Raw genomic sequence first — 20,399 nt, 5'->3', positions numbered from 1 at the left:
GCTTTGGAATTTTTGATGGTTAAATCTTTAAAACATCTGTAATTGACCTTTGTGCAAGTGTGGTACATAGGCTTAACTTTATTGTTTTAACAAATGGCCAGTTGTATCAACATCATTCACTGAATTATATCTTATTTACCCACCAAATTGAAATGTTCTTTTTGAAGTATAACTGAATTCTTACATGCATTAAGATCTGCTTCAGTGATATCAATGTTTTCTAACCTATGCACCTGCTTCTTCCTAAAGCACTACTATACTATTCTAATTAACATATTTTTATATTTTATTCTTGTATGTGGTAGATTTGCCTTTTCCAAAAAATTGAAAGCAATTGGTGACTGCTTATTCTTTTGCATAAACTCCAGAATAATTTAACTGTACTTTTTAAGCCTGTAAATTAATTTGAAGAAAACTAACGTTTTTATACTACCCAGGCTTCTCCTTCCAACATGGTCTATCTTTCTATTTATTCAGACAGTTAACCTGTTTTTATATAACTGGTAAAATATCTGCAATATGATATCTTAAACCCATAGAATAATACAGCAATGCGATTTGGCCTAAGCAGTCTACGCTAGAAATCAGAAAACCTGAAATTTTGTCCCCACGTTACCGCCAACAGGCTGTGTGAACTTGGACAGTAAGTATTGTTGGGCGTTTGTGTTTTCAACCTGTAATATGAGATAGACTTAAGTTCTCTAAGATTTCTTCCAGTAACAACAGTCTATGAATCACGATAGCAAAATTTCTATAGCAAATTCTATGAATCACGATACAAAATTTGTATAGCATGTGTCCCCCAGAGGAGGAGTAATGTTACCATAGCACACTGCACCAATGTCACAGGCATCTGCAGAAACTTAACTGGACATATTTACTCCTTAGGTGAAATTCACCAAGACACAGAACTGTATACATGATGGAAATAATTATATTTCATATATTCAGCTTTCAGTGCTGTAATGAAAACAAATTTAAAACCACCCCGCAATGCCATTGTTGCAGTTCCAAAGCTAGGGTAAGATGTGAGCTCTCAATGGGAGGAGGTAGGCCTCATGTAGGAGGCGTGAGCTGTTACCATTTTGCAAAGCTCCAGGGAGGCAAAATAAAAGAAACGCAATGGCTTTGAAGGTCTCTGCCAAACTCTTTTTAAGAGCAATAGAATTAGGTGGAAAATGAAGCTTCTAAGAACATAACCAAGAATTTAATACTCCCCCTTGGAGCCTACAAAACAAAAATACAGTCATCTTTATCTCATGGTTAAAAAAGAAAACACGAAGCACAGTGGCTTTACTTGATCTCTTTAATTGGATTATAAAGCTGAGCTAGAAATTCTTTTGCAATGAAGTGGCCCAAACTTTATGGCCAGGACAGAATAACTCAAAGCAGAGCTTCAGGTCCACCCAGGACTTTTCATTCCTAGAAAAATTGGGTTTAATTTCTACATCATAAATGGTTTTAATCTGTGAAACTTTTCCTACTGCTTTTTGAAACAATTCAATTTCAGGAACAATGGAGGCTTGAACTGAGCTTGGTTGTGGCCATTAATAGCTCTCATTTGGATAAATATTTTTGGAAGCTCTTTTTTTCTCTTATAAAAAATGGACTGGTGATGCATAAGCAAATACTCAAAGAAGGGTTTAATATATTGGCAGACAGAAACACAGGACACACTGATGGAATGTATTATGGATGTAAGCCATAACGATGTTTTCAATTTCTTTTGGTGTTAAGATACGGTATAAGAAACTAGTCAATTTCTGGAGTCTCTTGAGGCAATTTGCATATAGAATGTTTATTGCAGGATGGCAGATGTGACTTTGAATAAGTGGAGCCAGTTCTGAATTTTGCCTCCCATCTCTGTCTAGGCTACTGGCATCTGAAGGATGTGGCCATGCTGCATTAAAAAAAATGATTCAAGGGATTGAGAAAAAGTATTAGGCCTTTCTCACAAAATTTATATAATTTTAATTTAATTTGCAGGAAATTGATGTAACAATGCTGGAGGTTTCTGTGAGATGAGCCTCCTTGAGGAATTCTTTCAACATCAAGAGAAATGTTTGGTTTTCTTCCAGCTCCAGAAACCTTTAATTTTTTTTAAAAAAGATAGTATATCATAAATTCACTCTGTTTGTGTACATTAAGATCTTCTCCCATCTTATTGTGAAAAATAGCATACTGCAAAGCCTCATTTACAGCCAGATTCTAGGAAAGTATTTAATTATATGCCAAGGGATGAAGTGAGGGTTTATGTGGGTAAGAATGACGAAGATCCTATGAAAAGCGATAAGGATTGAAAGAGGTTAATTTGCCAAATTATAAAACCAAACAGATAATTTTCTTTGACTTAATTCCAATATAAGAAAGATGGAGTGTGAACCAACCTTCCTGTAAACAGAACAATTGTTCTCTCTAGGGGACTTGGGAAAGAGAAGGAGGGGCAGAGAGTGCTCTACAGATTACAGCTCATTTCAGACTTCTCATTGTCAACGCAATGGTGGCAGTGGATGAGGTGCACTTTCTCTTCCAGTTGCTTTTGTGGCTGTGCCCTGCACATACCCACCAGCCTCTGCTCTGCTGGTCACTTTACCAGCCACCCTCTAAGTGTTCCTAGTGTTTCTCAAGAGCAAATGTTACCTCCACAGGGAAACCTTTCATGACCTGGCCATGTAAATGAGATGTACCAGTTGTATACGCTTATGACATTTTGTGGGTGTTTCCTTTTTTAGCTCCTACCACTGTCTGTAAATGTGCATTTATTTGTATGCTTCACTGGCTTCTCTGGCCAGGCTGTACATCCCAGTCAGGGTTCACTGATGCGTCTCCAGCACCTGAGATCCGTCTGCCACAGAGAAGGTGCCCAGTAAATCCTTGGGAACAAATGAGTAAACTTCGTGGTTTTTCCAGGAAGACTGGTCTCCATCTCCCTGCCTTGTCCAGGCAGAATTCGCCACCAGCTTGATTTCCATCTGTCTCCTTTTGCCTTTCTCTTTTCCTTTCTCTGCCTTTCTTTTCTTTACCATGTTCATTTGTAACAACTTTATTGGTTTCCTTGTTTTTTCTCCCATGTTGCTCTAGAAGAAAACAGATGGGTAGAGGCTTTCAGATGAATACTGAATATCACATCCCCATTGATGAGATCATTTCAGAATTTTCTAAAATTATTCTTCACGGTCACATGGCTAGGGAGAAAATATCCCTGGGTTTTTGAGAGTTGGGATGCTGCTGCCTGGCTTAAATCATTATTAAAGAGACAAAAGCTCACCAGGATAAAACTGCTGCAAAGTTTTCTCTAGCAATAGAGTACATTCAATAAACAGTCCTCACCTGGAGGAATGTGGGCTGAGAGCTCCTTCTTTTGTGCGTGTGTGTAATTACTTGTCACTTTATCTAAATGTCATATCCAGGAGAGCTTATCTTTCTTCAGACATTTACAATAGCATCTACTATGGGACTGCCAACAGATTGCTTGGCCTGGGAAAGACTTTTTAATACTGCAGTGTTAATAGCATGAGATTTTCCCCTCTTCCCTTCATTTTTAAAAATTAATTAATTAATTAATTAATTTTTGAGATGGAGTTTTGCTCCTGTTGCCCAGGCTGGAGTGCAATGGCATATCTTGGCTTACCGCAACCTCTGCCTCCTGGTTCAAGTGATTCTCCTGCCTCAGCCTCCCGAGTAGCTGGGATTACAGGCATGTGCTACCACGCTGGCTAATTTTGTATTTTTTCTCTATGTTGGTCAGTGTGGTCTTGAACTCCTGATCTCAGGTTATCCACCTGCATTGGCCTCTCAAAGAACTGGGATTACAGGTGTGAGCCACTGTGCCTGGCCTCCCCTTCCCTTTAAAAAAATGTGCGCAAATGTGTCAGAAGGGCAATGTTATGCCTTGAACATAAGAAAGGTGTTCCAGGTATTATTGCCTTTTTGCTGTGTTTGATTTTCTCCATCCTTATTCTCTGGAAAATGAAGTACATGTGGATTTGGCTCTTCCAGATAAGTAATCTGATCATTTCAGGGTTAAGCTCATCAGTTGGCTAGCATGATATTAGAAGCTGAGTTGTTGGATTCACAGAGCAAGCAAACAGAGTCATGGTACCTGGAAACTTAATACCCTCTCTTCCCAGTGATATCCATGGCTATTTGGCTGTAGGTCAGCTCTCTCTCCACCTACATCTCAGCCCAAGAAAGCCTGCCCTGGTGCAAAGCTGCAACAAGTCTCAGCATCTCAGGGCAGGCAGGGAGGTCTGTCAATAACCTAGCAATGTGACAACAAAAGCATCCTCGTGCTGTTCAGCTTTCAAATAATGAAATGATAGTCAGGATATTTTGCATTTGATCAGCACAGTTTCCAAGAACCTTAAAGTCAGCTGTGAATAGAGGAAAGAAATCACAAGAACCTGCTCCCCTAGGGCTGGCTAACTCCATTATACAGACAGGTAAGCAGAAGCAAACAGGTCACAGGGGGCTATCTGACATGAGCAGAATTAGCAAGGACGTATACAGAAAGAACTTCTAACTACTAGAAAAACTAAAAAAAAAAAGAGCTGTAAGCTAGTCCATTTTTTCTCATTAAACTTTACAACTCTAGGGAGTAGAGACTGTGTTCTTCATCTATTTTGAGAAGTACTAACCTTGCTGATTGTTAAATTATAGATGAATTTAGTGGGTAGGTGGTCTATCTTACAGCCTGGCTACTGAACAGGGAATTAGCTATAGAAATTGGCAAGGCATTACTGATTTTCTAAATGTGTGATTATTCTGTGATTATTTTCTGAAAATGTAACTAAATTCTGATCTAAAGGCAGATACTGTTGTTTGTCTACTCCTTTGGTAACAGTGGTGGTTTTAAGAAATGACCACAAATTTCTTGATACTCTTTCCATCGAGGGACAGGCTCTTTATACTCTCTCCTTGAGTCTGGGTAGGCTTAGGACTGATTCATCCAACAGCTTAGGACTGACTCATCTAATAGAAGTGAGGCCAGCCATATAGCTTCCTAGGCTGAATTATAAAAGGGAATCCAGCTTCTTTCTTGTTCAATGGAACACTCATATTTGAAGCATAGGGAAGCCAGATAAAAAATGTGATTCTCATGAGGCTAGCTACCTTTCTGTTTGGAAATTCAAGCCACACAGTGAGGGCATGTGTGGGTGCTCTGGTTAACCATCCCAGCTGAGCTCAGCCTTTGAGTAATTCCCACTCAGGTACCAGACACGTGAGTGAAAAAGCCTCCAGATAATTATTCTGCACCCACCTAGCCATTTTAATATTCTGATCTGAAGCCCCAGATGACACAAAACAGATACCAGCCATCCCTGCTATGGCCTTGACAAATGACCTATGAGCATAATTAAATCATTGTTGTTTTGTGCTGCTAAATTTAAGGAATTTTCTTAAGCAACAGTAACAACTGGAACACCCACAGAATCCCAGTTGTTCACTCTTTTCTGCATGTGTATGTCCTGGATGAGGGGCTGTGGCCCTTTCTCATATCCTGAGGGAGAATATTTATTCGTCTAAGGCAATATGGTCATTTCGTTTCTTTTTTTTTCTTTTCTTTTCTTTTCTTTTTTTTTTTTTTTTGCCACCTTGTGCTGCAGGGCATTGGTCAAGTATTGAAACTCTGTTCCTCAGTTCCCTCACCTGTCAAATGTGGATGAGAACAACAGTGAGCTCATCAGTGACTGTGAGGAATGAATGAGGTGAACCAGGTGGGACACAGAGTGGCATGTAGCATGTCACCGCCATCTGCACACACACAACCCAATACAGCTGACAGATCCGAGCAGCCAGGAAGTCACGGGGGCCCTAGGAAGGTACACCCACAAAAAGATACATTTCTTTTATTATGTATTCATATTGGGTATCACTAGGTGATATAATTCTGGACAATAAGATGAGTGGAGAAGATGGCTGGGGCTGCTTTGGGAAAATTCCCCTTAGTCTCAATAAGATTTGCAAGGCAGGTTAGATTTCATTGCTACCTTTGAATGTTATTGTTTGCACATAATGTTTATACCTATGGTACCCGTCTTAGGGCTATCAGGGGAGCCACCAGACCAGAAGACAGGTTGAAGAGAAGGATGGAAAAGCTATGTCCTTGATGATGTTCAGCCCTGAGGATGCTCAATCCTGGAACTACCTCCACCTTTGAGCTTCTTGCTAGATAATGTAATATTCTAACTGTTTAATCCTTTTTGCAGAGGCTCTTAAGAGATTCAGCTAAAGCTTCATAACTGACCATAGATGTTTCAGAGCATAGGTTCTGATCCCAGAGATGTAGGTTTAAATTTTGGTTTTGTCACTTAGTAGCTATGAAATTTTGAGTTGCTCTGTCTCTGTTTCTTCTCCTACGAAATTAGGATAAGAATGTTTTCATTACTGAATTCTTATAAAGATAAAAAAATTCATTTAGTAAGTACTTACTCAGTGCCTGCATTTTTGGCACTGGGGGAAATAGCTTTGAGTGAGACAAGCCTCCAACCCTCCTGGTACCTCCATTTGTGTTAGGGAGATATAGTAAATGAAGTGAATAAGATAATCTTAGATAGTGGCCAATGCTATGAAGCTTAAGTGAAATGAAGTATGTAAAATGCTTAGCATGGGTCTGGTACACAGCAAGCAATCAGTAATGTAACTTAGTTGGGGCTGCTATAACAAAATGCCATGAACTGAGTAGCTTAAACAACAAATGCATTTATTTCCCCCAGTTCTGGAGGCTGGGAAGTCCAAGATCAAGGCACTGGCAGATTTGGTGTTTGTTGAGGGCCTGCTTCCTGGTTTATAGATGGCTGTTTTCTTGTTGTGCCCTCACACAGTGGAAAGATGGTGAGAGAGCTGTCTGGTGTCTCTTACAAAGACACTAATCCCATTCATAAGGTCTTCACTCTTGTGGTCTAATCACCATGCAAAGTCCCATCTCCTGATACTATCACATAGGAGGTTAGGATTTCAACATATGAACTTTGAGGGAACGCAAACAACCTATAGCCTTCTGTCCCTAGCCCCTCAAATTCATGTTCTTCTTGCATGCAAAATAAATTCATTACATCTCCATAGCTCCAAAAATCTTAACTCATTCTAGAGTCAATTCTAAAGTCTAAGGTCCAAAGTCTTATCTAAATAGTATTTAAATCTGGTATAGGTGAGACTCAAAGTACAATTCATCCTAAGGCAAAGATTCCTCTCCAGCTCCAAACCTGTGAAACCAGACCAATTATGTGCTTCCCAAATACAATGGTGGGACTGACATAGGATATTCCACTCCTAAAGGGGGAAATTTGACAGAACAAAGTGATTATAGGTCCCGTGTAACCTGACAGGGAAAACAACATGAAACCTGAGGGCTTTAGAATAATCCTCTCTGGCCCCAGGTTCAATCTTCTGGATCCATAGGGTGGGGGTCCTGCCTCCATGGCTATTCCTTGTTGGGGTTGGGAGGGCAATCACAGGCCCCTGGCTCTCCAGGCTTGGGTCTTAAGATGTAATGAGGTCTATTATTTTTATTACTAAAGTTAATACTCTTCAGCTCACCATTATGGAAAGGGAGTGACAAAGAAGTTTGACTTTGGTCTAAGGGTTGTAGAAGAATGAAGCATGTTTCCCCTATTTCCACCCATTAGGATTAATTAGTTGAGGCCTGTCCTCTGCAATGCACTGGTCTGAATTTTTACTGCTTAGGATCATGGAACTGGCTCTTTCCTTGGTCTGTTCCACCTCAGATAGGCTGGGGAGAGGTGTGTGGCTGTCACTGGGTGAGGCAGAGCCAAGAAAGGAGCTAATTCATGATTCTAAGCGTGTGAGAGTTTGGCTTGTTCTGAGACTATTTTAGCCTTTGCAGCAGCACTATTTCTAAATATTCCAAATACCTAGAAATTGGAAAATAATGACAAAAATAGCTCAGTGTGGATTTTTATAGGAAGGCATGAGTGAGACATTTACAAAGTATCTTGAAATTGTAGTGATGTCCAGGAAAGGTTAATGCGTGACATGCCTTGACTCACAGCTCAGAGTGGTAGAGAAAATTCTTTTGTAAAATGGTCCACTTCTAATCCTCATCAACGACAGCCTGGACTACCTTTTTCTCTTTCCTTTCCTTTCCTTTTTTATTTTTTTACACTTACTTCTCTAATACTGTCTCCAACAACCCTTTTCATGTTTACTCTTTTCCCTTAGTATTCTCAGCTTATCAGTGATAAAATAGTGCTGAAGAACAATTTTGATACCCACGTACCTCCATCTGAGAGACTTAGTTGAGGGGTTTCTTTGCCTATGTGTTTTGAAGCGTTGCCTATGCCATGTGCTGGTTATGTTGAAGAATAGCTACTTCTCACATTTCAGCTCTCTGAACTGGGTAGGAATTCAATCTGGCTGGCTTGCTGGGCAGCCCTTTAGGCCGGGCTGAGGTCTTCAGGCTGCTTCAAGTCATGGACCAAACCAAACCAAACAAAACAAAACCTATAAAAAACAAGTAATGTCTGCCCATCCCTGGCTGCCGGGCTCTTAAGAACTGCAGCTGTGTGGCCATCATGTCAGGAGGGGTGGGCCATGGGCACTGAACTGTGTAAAGTCTCACCTCCACAAATGCACACACAACCATTTTTTTTTTTTTTTTGGTGTGTGCTCTTGCTTCTGCTCACTGAGGCATTTCCTTGGAGCTCAAGATGGTGCATTTTTTTTTTTTTTAAAGGGGACTGCCTATTCCAATTGCTCCTGGCAATGTTGCAAAGAAAACCTGCTTAGTCACCAGGGGTGTCCAAATGCTGTGGTCAGAGCTGACATTTGATGGTGGTTCTGATGGAGGAGGCCACCTATAGTTCAATAGTTAAGGCCTTTGAGAAGGAGTGGGTGGGATCTTCCTAAAGATGTGTAGGTAAGTAGTTGCCTTCTGGGACCCTATCTTTCAACCCAACTTATCACTTCCCTCTTTTGGTTATCAATAAAATAAATGGGCTCATGAATCAGAGAGATTTGAACTGAATTTGCCTCTTAGATACTGTTTGACCTTGGAAAAGTTGCTTAACCTCTCTGAGTTTGCTTTTTTTTTCCTTAATGGAAATGAAATAATACTTATGAGATTGTTGGAGGAAGCACTGCATGGCACAGTGCTCAATAAATGTCTCATTTTAGATTTCTTCTTTGAAAATGCAAGTGTCACATTAAATATTCCCCTAATACAATGAGTGCTTATCAGTGAGTACTCCCTTAGTTCTTATGGGTTGCTATAACAAAGTACTATCGACTGGGTGACCTATAAAAAACTGAATTCACATCACCGAGTTATGGAGGCCAGAACTCTGAGATCAGGGTACTAGCATGGTTAGGTTCTGGTGAGGGTCCCCTTCCAAGTTGCAGACTGCTGACTTCTTGCTGTGTCCTCACATAGTGGAAGGAGCAAGGGCCTTTTTAAAATAAGGGCACTAATCCCATTCATGAGAGCTCCATCTTCATGACCTAATCACCTTTTAAAGGCCCTACCTCCTAATACCATCACCTTGGAGGTTAGGATTTCAACATATACTTTTTTTTTTTTTTTTTTTGAGATGAAGTCTCGCTCTGTTGCCCAGGCTGGAGTTCAGTGGTGTAATCTCTGCTCACTGCAACTTCCGCCTCCCGGGTTCAAGCAATTCTCCTACCTCAGCCTTCTGAGTACCTGAAATTATAGGCGTGTGCCACCACACCCAGCTAATTTTTTGTATTTTTAGTAGAGATGGGGTTTCACTGTGTTAGCCAGGATGGTCTCGATCTCCTGACCTAATGATCTGCCCGCCATGGTCTCCCAAAATGCTGGGATTACAGGCATGAGCCACCGCGCCTGGCTCAACGTATACATTTTAGGGAGACATATGATGTTCTTTTGTCATCTAATGATAATTAAAACAGGGATTGACAAGAATTAGGTAGAATTAGGGTCCAAGGGGAGAAACAGGATCTTGCAGGGTGATAGCATCAAATTGGTGATGGTATCAAAACAACAATTTTCTCACCTTACACCTTTCCCTGGGGTCAGGCCCTTTAGACAAAACTGATATATATATATTTAAGTAAATACATATATTTAAGAGTTCTAAGGTACATACTTTTTTCAATTTAAAATCTCTGAATTTATGGCATTCATAATTAAAATTTTTAAATGGTATGTGAAATAAGAAAAACCTTATAATTGATGGCATCTTCATTTTCATGAATATGGTAATACTTTAAATAAGCAACACTAGTTTCAGGAATCTGGGGCCTTCATTGGGATTCCTTAGAACTGCACTGTCCAGCCTCTGGCCACACGTGTGTTTCGAGCACTTGAACTGTGGCTACTTCAGATTGTGATGTGCTGCAGTGCAACGTGCTCACCAGCCTCTGAAGACTTACTGTGGGAAAGATAATGTTGATCTATTTCATTAATACTTCTTTTGTGGATTACATGTTGAAATGATAATAGTTTGGATATATTGGATTAAATAAACTGTTATTAACATTTATTTTACCTGTCTTAAAATTTTTTTTTACATTTTTACGGTGGCTTCTATTAATGTTTCATGTGCAACTCACATTACATTTCTCTGAATGGTGCAGCCTTAGAACACAGATGTCAAAGATTATCTGCCATCACTATGTAGAATCTCGATGGACTCCCACTCAAAATTTGGTTTAGGTGTCGAGGCTGATATGCTGCACAGATATTAATAGCGTAAGAAAAGGTTAGTTTCTTATATTGTGAGGCTTCCTGGAGAGAGCAGGATAGATCCCAAGCAGGTCCCAAATGGCTTGAGAGCAGGGAAAGAAGACTAGCTTGGGTTTTTATGGTGATTAGGGGATGCAGCCAGGGCGAGGGTTCTGACCTGCTAGCCGGGGCTCGCACTGCATGAAACTCCTAGGGAACACTTGGGCTTTCTTCTCAGCTTTCTTAGATGTGGAACAGAAGGGGAAGAAGGAGGGGGAGACTTAAAAGCTGTCAGTTTTGAGGACCGATAATAAACAAGTCTTATTATATTATCTAACCCTGTGCCTTCATTTTATCCATGAGGCTCAGAAACAGAGACAGGATGTGACTTGCCCAAGGTCACACAGCTAGCTAGTGCAGTGCTGGCGCTGGAATCCAGGCCTCTGGAGACCAGAGATTTACCCTCTCTTCCACAGCACCTCATGGAAAGCCACTGGGAAGATAAGAAGACTGTTTCTCAAGGGGGGCTGGTTGACATTTTTTGTGAATCTGCTGAGAAGGAGAAAGTGCTGAACAATGATGGTCAGGCATAGAGCAGCCACCAGGGTCTCTCTCTTACTAGGCAGCCTTGGGCCAACTTCACTGATATTGCTGACAAGGTGGCTCAGAAAAGTGACTTGAAACTTAAATACTAATGCAACATAAAATGAAAAGGAAGTCAAGAGTCTGAAAAAAACCTAAAGCAAAACCAAAAACAGACCTGTGAGAACAGAGTGGGCATTGTGCTCTCACTTCTTTTGACATTAAAGTGGCTTTGAATCGAACCGGGAAGCTCCCACACCTACATTTTGCTTGAGAATTAAAAACTTCCAAGAGAGGTTATTAGTCCAGGGACAGAAGGTCTCTCATCGCAGGAGCAGAGCTTAAATGCTTTACAAAAAAAAAAAAGAAATAAACTCATTGGAGTTTGTTTCGATCCTTCCGGGAGAGTCTTTGAGTGTACAGCACGCATTTTGGAAGCCCTGACTGCTTAAAAGCACACTTGGGAAGGAATAGGTTTTAAAACCCGGGTCTTTGCCTGGCTCTTGGCTTCTCTGAAGTGTTGGTAGGTTAGTGTTTTCTGTTTATTGTACCACACAAAAATAAATCTGGATTTGTTTTGATTTTCCTGATTTTCTTATACCCTGGAAGTAGAGCCATGGGTACAAAAATATAGTTAGATAGAATGAATTTCTCAGTGAAAATGACTTTGCATAGAGTCTCAAATAATTAATTGCTGGTTCCAGCTGACAGTTGCTGGAACACTGGAACACCCTCTATCTGCCGCCTTCCAGGAAGAACAAGGATGGAAGGAGTACTGAGAACCAGATAGAGCTCTTCCTTTATCATGGCCGACCAAGAGAATTTCATACATACCTTCACGTAGGTTCACAATTGTCTGGTGAATGAAACATAATAGACTTAGAAAAGTAAAAGCTATGGACAATACTCAATTATATATGTTTAGTTTTGAACTGTCTTGTATTTGGTACTGTCTTTTGAATCTATGGTTAAAATACTACCAACGTATATATATATATATCTCAAGTAGAGTCCATGCATTCCATGCCAAGTCTGTGTCAGGGAGCTTCACACTGGGGATATTATCTCTATTGATTCTCTTACTATCTGAGGGGCTTTTTTGTTTGGAGGGGATCACTCACCACTATCTAGCTGTGTGGGTCTGTTTTAGCATTGCTGTAAAGGATTACCTGAGTCTGGAGAATTTATGAAGAGAAGAGATTTAATTGGCTCACAGTTCTGCAGGCATGGTGCTGCCATCTGCTTCTGGGGAGGACCTCAGGAAGCTTCCACTCATGGCAGAAGGACAAAGGAGTAGGCACATCATCTGGCAAGACCAGGAGCATGAGGCAGGCAGGGGGGCAAGTGCCACATTCTTTAATCAACTAGAACTTGCCCGAACCCAGAGCAAGAACTCACTCATCACCACCAGGAGGACACTAACCTCTTCCCAAGGGATTTGCCCCAGGATCCAATGCCTGTCTCTAGGCGCCACCTCCAACATTGCAATTTGGATGGGGCAAAGATCCAAACTATATCATTAGCTTTCCTTTGATGCTCAATTTATTAACTTTTTGGACTTTAATGAAACAATAAGCATTTCTTCAATTATTAAATAACTAAAATTCCTCTAAATAAACACACTACTTAACAACTCATCAGCCAAAACTTAGGAGTTTGAGAAGATGTTTCTTCCCAAACATTTAAATGTAGATGATCAATTTATTTAATTAAACCCCTGTCAACAGTTAATTTTCACAAGTCCAATGTCTCCCATTCTGTCAAACACTCTAAACACCTTTAAGAAGGAGATAAAACACACAGTGATAGCAGATCTTATTCTTACTTAAATGTTTTATTATTTCTATCTTGTGTCCTTATTTTCAATTTTATTCTCATACTTTCTCAGAGCAGCAGTCATTTTACCAGACTAATTTAGATGGCACATTTCAGGATGCACCAGCTGGTTCTTGGTCTGGACATAGGACCTTTTGGTTTTTAAGTTCAAAATGATTTAAACTTCAGCCCTGGTTAGTGGCCCTGGCTGGGTCCACTTTTTAAAAAATGTGTTTCTTTTGCTAGTCATGATCTTTTAGGTTTTTGAGGCTTTTAGGCTTTTGTACTCAACTTTCTCACTCCCCTGAATTGTTGCATGTTGGCTGGTTCTCTAAGTATTATTGGAAACACAGGTATGCTTCCTAGTATCTCATTATTATTAATAAGTCCACTGAGAGGATTAGGCATGTGTAGTGAATGATCTGGGCTATACAGTGGATGCTACATGCACCTTTCAGCTCTGCTCTCAGGACTGAGGCACTTATTCCCCCAGTGGCCAGTCCTATTGCCTGCTAATTGTTTATAGCACAGTCGTTTTCCTGAAATTGTCCTAGGATAAAGGGAGCTGCTTTGCCCTAATGACAAGTTGAAGTGGGGCTATAAATGCTAGTCCCCTGGCTTCAATATGGGACATCCCTGAAGAGCCATTTCAATTTCAGAGCTCTACATGGGATCAGCTCAGGGGTCTGTTCCCACTGCATCACTGTTCAGCTTTCCTCTATGCTCCATCACTGACTTACAGGAGCTGTTCACAGGAGGACACACCAGGAAACCCCCATCTCAGAGTTTGCTTTGAGGGAACCCACCTACGAATGTTGGTGCCAGGTGTAATTGTAGGAAGCAAAATCCAAATTAGGATTTTGAAGCTGGACCACCGACTACATCTGCATGGGAGACTCCAGGCAAGATCAACAGAAGACTGATACAGTTAAGTCCCTATTAAATTGTAGAATCATGTTAAATAACAAAATAGCTGCTGTTTTAAGTCACCACATTTTAGAGTGATTTGTTATTCAGCGTCAGATAACTTAAACAATCATAAGCAAAAAACAATCTAGCATTCTGGGGAGAATGGCAGACATAACTGATAAAGGTCTCAGTCCTCTCAAAGGGCAGAACATAGAGTGGTGCATATGATTGTAAACTTTTATGGAAGGAGAAGTAGTTCAAGGTGAGACTATGAATGCATTGATAGGCAGTGGTAAATGGCTTGGCTTGTTGGTCAGAGGTCTGAAAGAGGAAATATTGGAAGACTGGGGATAAGGAGATACGGGAAAGAGGCACATAAATGGACCTACAGGAATGTCACAAAGTGTGAGCCTCTCTGTAATGCGTGTTGATGCCAACCAGGGGGTATGCCATGGAAGAAGCACTAAGCAACCAGGAAGACAGAAAGACATGGTTGGTTGTCATTGACCATCTTCTTTATGATTTACCTTAGTGCTGACACAATGCTGTCATAGTGGGTATATCCACAAGGATGGAGTAGCTGTGGTCTCTGAAACAGAGGCTTACATATAGGCCCAATGATGGACATTCCCAGTTAACATGGCTGATCCATGAGTTCCATGAGTTAATCCATGAGTTAACTCAATTAACTGAGTTCCAATATTGCCCCATCCCATGATGGCAAGTTGACTACATTGGGCTGCTTTCACTCTAGAAGAGGTGGAAGTAACGGGTCTGCATGTATTCCAGGTATAGGTTTGCCTTTCCCATGGGGCTCAGCCAGCTTCACTATCCAAGGACTTACTGAATGTTTTGTTCACTGACATGGGATCTGACCTAACAATTCACTGGCCTGAGGAGCTCACTTTATAGCAAAGGGACTATGAGAGTGGGCACATGACCATGGGACCTACTAGTTCCATTATGTACTGCATCCTCCAGAGGCTTTTAGCCTGATAGAACAACAAAATAGCCTTTTGAAAGTACTGCTGAGGTGCTAGCTTAGAGTAGATACTGTAAAAAGATAGGGCGACATCCTTGAGGATAGAGTACATGCCCTAAATCAATAGTCATTATATGATGCTATTTCCCTAATAGGTGGAGTTACCTGAGTCGGAGAAGTCAGGGTGCACATAGTGGTGGCTCAGTTTACTGTCACTTCCAATGGCCCATTTAGGGAATTTTTGCTTCCATACCTACTCTAGGTTTACAGGACCTGGATTCATCCACTAGGCAACACTGCACGAGTCCCATTAAACTTTAAGCTATGAGTGGCACCTAGTCCCTTTGGAATCCTTATACCCAGTGACCAGCAAGTAAGGAAAAAGAATCACCATTTTTGCAGAGTTAATTTATCCTAATATAAGCAGGAGGAAGAACTAGTTTTTCACAATAGGGCAGGAAAGTATATGTTTGGCACCCAATAAATCGAGTTGGGTGACTCTCATCTGGCTAATTTTGAGGGTCAATGTAGCTTGATGGTCTAATATGCTTCCTTTTGACCAGATGTTGCACAGGAGTGTGAGAAAACTGATGAAGGGTTATCTTAAATAGCAACCAGTGTCCAATAGGAACACTGCCTGGAAGGGGAAGTTGAACTCAGCAGAGAGTGTTGTTGGGTACTGCTGGACCCAGTCTCATGGGAGAAACCCAGTACTGGGGGGGTCTCTGAAGAACCCACAAAATGCCCCTCAAAACAAAGAGTCAGTTGTGTGTAGCTATTAATCCTAGAAAGCACTGATGCCAATCACACTAATGCGGCCTTTGGGGCTTACTACTAAAGAAGACTTGTAGGACCCCAAATGACAATATCTATGGATCTGTATTTTATTATAGGATAAGGATAAAATACAGCATCATCATTAAAGCAAGGATGTACACCTCAGGCAAAGGCTACCTCCAAGCAGGGGCTCTGGAGACACCAGGTGCAGGCTCCAACTGTCTTCCCTCTGTAAGGCCATGGCAGGCTGCACCTGCTCTCTCAGATCAGGAACCACTGATGTGTTCATGGAATACCTAGGAACCAGGGAGCCCAAAATGGAGTTTCAGCTGGGGTTTCTCACACCCTGCTGATGATATAGGTATATTTTTGCTATGCAACCAGTTGCAATGGAAGAGGCTTTGGGGTGGTGGGGGAGAGTCTTACTGAGACCATGTTCAAATAATCAGTCTTACTGCTGTCAATACACAATGCTGACAAGCTGATAAAAAGCACCCCAAAACTCCTTGGACTTGTCGTTATAAAGTGACTTTATTAATTAGGTCTTGACTGGAATTGTGCCATGCTGGCACAATTCTTTTGAGTAAAACAGCACAGATCAGGCTTACTTCGCGTGTGCTGGGGTTAACCTTCGTAATGTACTAACTCATGACGGTATCTGTCTAGTAAGAACATGTCTGCGCTTTACTGCTCCCTGCTCTCTATGCCAAAATGAGGCGGAAGCAGCCTAGAGAATAGAGAAGGAGCATAGAAACTCCAAATGGAGAAAGAGAAAAAGAGTTGACCACATCTTTTTTTTTTTCCCTCAGAGCACATTTGATTTAGGGGGAGGAGGATTTAATTCTAAATGAAGTTAAATCTTATGACTATTGCATAGGGCAAGAAATAATTTTTTTTAAAACTAAACTGGGACTGATTTCGTGATCATTAAAACTGGAAACTTTAAAAATTACTGATGAATAACCATAAAACCATGAGACTTGCCTTAAATTTCATCTAGTGGGCAGGGGAAAAATTAGCCTGATAAATGGGTTTGAATGGTAGAAGGAGAAAATATTTGATCAAGCTGTTTGTTGATTATATCACCTGAGTTTTATTCTTTTAATATAACGTTTATAAGATATGCTGAAGATAAAATTGGAGCAGTGTTAAGGAATGTTCAAGCAAAATTAGAGCTGTTAAAAACAAATAAGTAAATAGATAAATAACACTCCCCCCTTTCTACTCCCAAACCTAACTATAAACAAGCAATGGAAACTTTTTGCTTTCTTAATAAAGCAAAATGTTTATGTACATCATTTGGTCTTATGGTGAAGGACAATGGACTAAGGTACAAGTTTCTTGAGCTTAAGAGCTGATTTGCAGGATTAAGAGACATCTTGTGCAGCTGAGAAGATTGCAGGGTCGAGCCCTGAAATATGCTCTTCTAGGCCATTAAGGCAGGCGACCAGAAGCAAAATGGCAGCTCCTTTTTTTTCCAGCTCCTTTGCACTTAGTTTGGGACTATGTGACTGGGTTCTGGCCATCAGGTGCAGGCAGAAGTGGTGTGAGCCACAGACCTTGGCTTTTAAAAGACTGCTGGGTGGACCCTCCAGGTTCCTCTTTCTCTGCCCTGAGACCTTTGAAGGTCATGCTTTTACATGGAGTAGCTACAAGACACAGGAAGTTGTGATCTGTATAGGGCTTTGCAAGAGCACATTAAGTCATAGAAATGTTGGGTTAAACTACCCTGACTAATTCACGGGAAAAGAACAATGAAGAAAAGGAGAACATGAAACAGTTTTCACAAACAAAAGTCTAAAGGCAGAATCAATATTTCTTTTAGATTAATACTTGATGGAGAGAAAAGGGAATAGGGAAAGAGAAAAAGTGATGTTAAATAACTCTACTTTGTGGTCGTATTCAAAAAAACATTTAAGGAAGAAAAACATACACGTGTATGTACACACACACAGAATTTTCACAAGCTGAACGTGTCATGTAACTAGCACATGAGTCAAAAAGCTATGGTCTTATCAGGATCTCAGAAGCTCCCTTCATGGCCCCTTTCAGTCACAGCCCCACAGGAACACCCACCATCCTGATCTCTAACTGCTATGGCTGTAGGTTGACCTTTGCTTGACCATGTGGTGAAAAAGAATGTCACTCCCCAGCTCCACTTAAGTTTCTGTATTACCCAGAAACCGAACTTCTTGAAATTTCTTAGTTTTTCTAGTTTTTAAAAAATATTAGTAGAGAAACAAGTAAAGACAAAGAGGAATTAAATGAAACAATGATCACGCTGAAATTGATTCGTAGGAAATTCTGTTTTAGTTTGTTTTAATTTTTTTGTGTGTCCATAGGAATTTATAAAATTAGTTATACATGTTTCCACAAAAGACCTCTTATTACATTTAGAGATTTTATGAGGCAAGTTGTATGGTCATAATCTAATACAATTACATATGTATGTCATATGTAATATGACATATGTTGCATGTCATAATGTAATAAGCTGTATGTCACATGCAATTACATATGTAATTACATATGTTGTATGTCATATGTAACATGACATATGTTGTATGGTCATAATCTAATATAATTACATGAGCTACTCTGACTAATTCAAGTTGTATGGTCATAATCTAATACAATTATAAACTAAGAAATACTGGAATGTAACCAAAATACCACTACATAGAGAATAAAAACAAATAGATAATACTTGGTCCCACTGGAAATAAAAATGGAATTTACAATCTGTTTAAAAGCAGTAAAAATAATACTTTACACAAAAACTTTAATGATCACTGCAAAAGCTAGACTCATAAAAAATTTATAGCCTTAAATATCTTTATTATTATAGAAGAAAGACTACAATTAAACATATTCCCTATCTTCAAAAATAGCAAAAAATATAAAGTAAACCGAGAAGTAAGGATTATCGTGTCTCATCAGTTCAAGGCCTGCTTTATTTTTTATTCTGACATCTCTGAAATCAGGATGTGTCCTTGATTTCTGTTCACCACCTAGCAGTGTGACCTTGCTGTTATTGCCTATGCTTGTAAGAAGCTGGCTGTCTTTCCTGGTGACACAATTGAAATCCCTTGGCATGTCATTCAAAAAGCCATTTAAGCACTGTTTGGGGAGGGAGTATGAGTACTGGTTGATGTCTGCAATATTTTGAATGACACTTCCAGAAGGAGATAACTAGCATTGAAACTTACAGAATAAGTATCAACAGTTTAGAATAAATCTTGGATGCAACAGCAGAACACTCTTAAGAAGTACTACATCACCAGCACAGAGGACAATACTGTGTGCAAAGTATGAACACTGAAGATTGAATCCACAGTGATTTAAAAGAGCTGGACTCTCAAGGAGAAGACATTTTAGAAATACCTTAAGCAAAATTATTTTTCCCTTTTATAGATGCACAGAAGAAATGATTAAAATTTATGCCTAAATACATGTAAAAGAGCTCTTCTAATAAGTACAAATAAACATTTTAAATAAGAAGGTCTTATGTTCTAGATTATGTGAAAGCGTTTGTGTTTCTAAATGGTGTCCAAAATAATGATGAAATGTGATAATCCAGCCAAAAGCCACAGTTAAAGAAACAGAACACTAAAAGAGTGGGATGTATAAATAAGCGTGAAAACTAGAAACTAGATTTTTGAAAAGTTAGGCTCTTCATGAGCCTGGGTAAGAAAAAAATGTGAGAGCAAAACAGACAAGACTAGGAGTAAGAAGAGAGAGCTACAGATAAGGCAAGATTAAAAGCGTAAGAGCAGCTGGGCACGGTGGCTCACGCCTGTAATCCCAGCACTTTGGGAGGCCAAGGTGGGTGGATCATGAGCTCTGGAGTTCAAGACCAGCCTGGTCAAGATGGTGAAGCCCCATCTCTACTAAAAAGACACAAACAAAAGTAGCCAGGTGCGGTGGTGTGCGCCTGTAGTCCCAGATACTTGGGAGGCTGAGGCAGAGAATTGCTTGAATCTGGGAGGTAGAGATTGCAGTGAGCTGAAATTGTACCACTGCACTCCAGCCTGGGTGACAGACTGAGACTGTCTCAAAAAACAAACAAACAAACAAACAAACAAACAAAAAACCCTAAAAACTATAAGAGCATATGATATGCCACTCTTTGGAAGTCTATCTGAAAATCAAGAACATGGGCTGGCACAATTTTTCTGTTGGAGGGTCAAGTAGTAAATATATTAGCATTTGTGAGCCAAGAGGTAAAATCAAAGCTATTATGTAGGCATTTAAAGAACCATTTAAAATTTAATTATTAAACAATTAATCATTCTTAGTTCAGTGGCTGTAGAAAAACAGGTGGCAGGCCCAGGCTTGGGCCATGGGCCACTGTTTGCTAACTTGATCCAGAGGAAAACAATGATTTTCAGATAATTGCCATTTCCAAAAATAACTCAAGAAGAGGTGGAAAATTTGAATAGAACAATTACTGTGGAAAAAATCAGAAAGGCACTTAAAGATTGCCTAGTAAAAACATACCAGGATTGGATGATTTTACGGCTGAATAATATCTAATCTTTAAAGAAAAAATAATACCAGTATTATTCCAAATCACAGAAAACTATTAAAGATCATAGAAAAAAAGATGAAAATTTCCCGAGCTTATTTAATGAGCCATTAAATTAACATTATATCAAAATGAGTTGTTGC

General features: G+C 40.0%; 1 long non-coding RNA gene across 1 annotated transcript in view; it reads right to left on the bottom strand.

The window, feature by feature from the left end:
- Positions 1–1,295: 1,295 nt before the first annotated feature.
- The window catches only part of LOC144579910 (uncharacterized), a 38,493-nt gene continuing 19,389 nt past the window's right edge, over positions 1,296–20,399 (bottom strand). Inside the window, exon 3 of the long non-coding RNA XR_013528586.1 lies at positions 1,296–3,077. This is a non-coding gene — a long non-coding RNA (uncharacterized LOC144579910). The remainder of the gene's footprint in view (positions 3,078–20,399) is intronic.

The sequence above is a fragment of the Callithrix jacchus genome, chromosome 17 (genome assembly GCF_049354715.1).
Source record: "Callithrix jacchus isolate 240 chromosome 17, calJac240_pri, whole genome shotgun sequence".
Taxonomy (NCBI): Eukaryota; Metazoa; Chordata; class Mammalia; order Primates; family Cebidae; genus Callithrix; species Callithrix jacchus.
The sequence above is the reverse complement of the archived record's forward strand: the minus strand, read 5'-3'. Positions and strand labels throughout refer to the sequence as shown.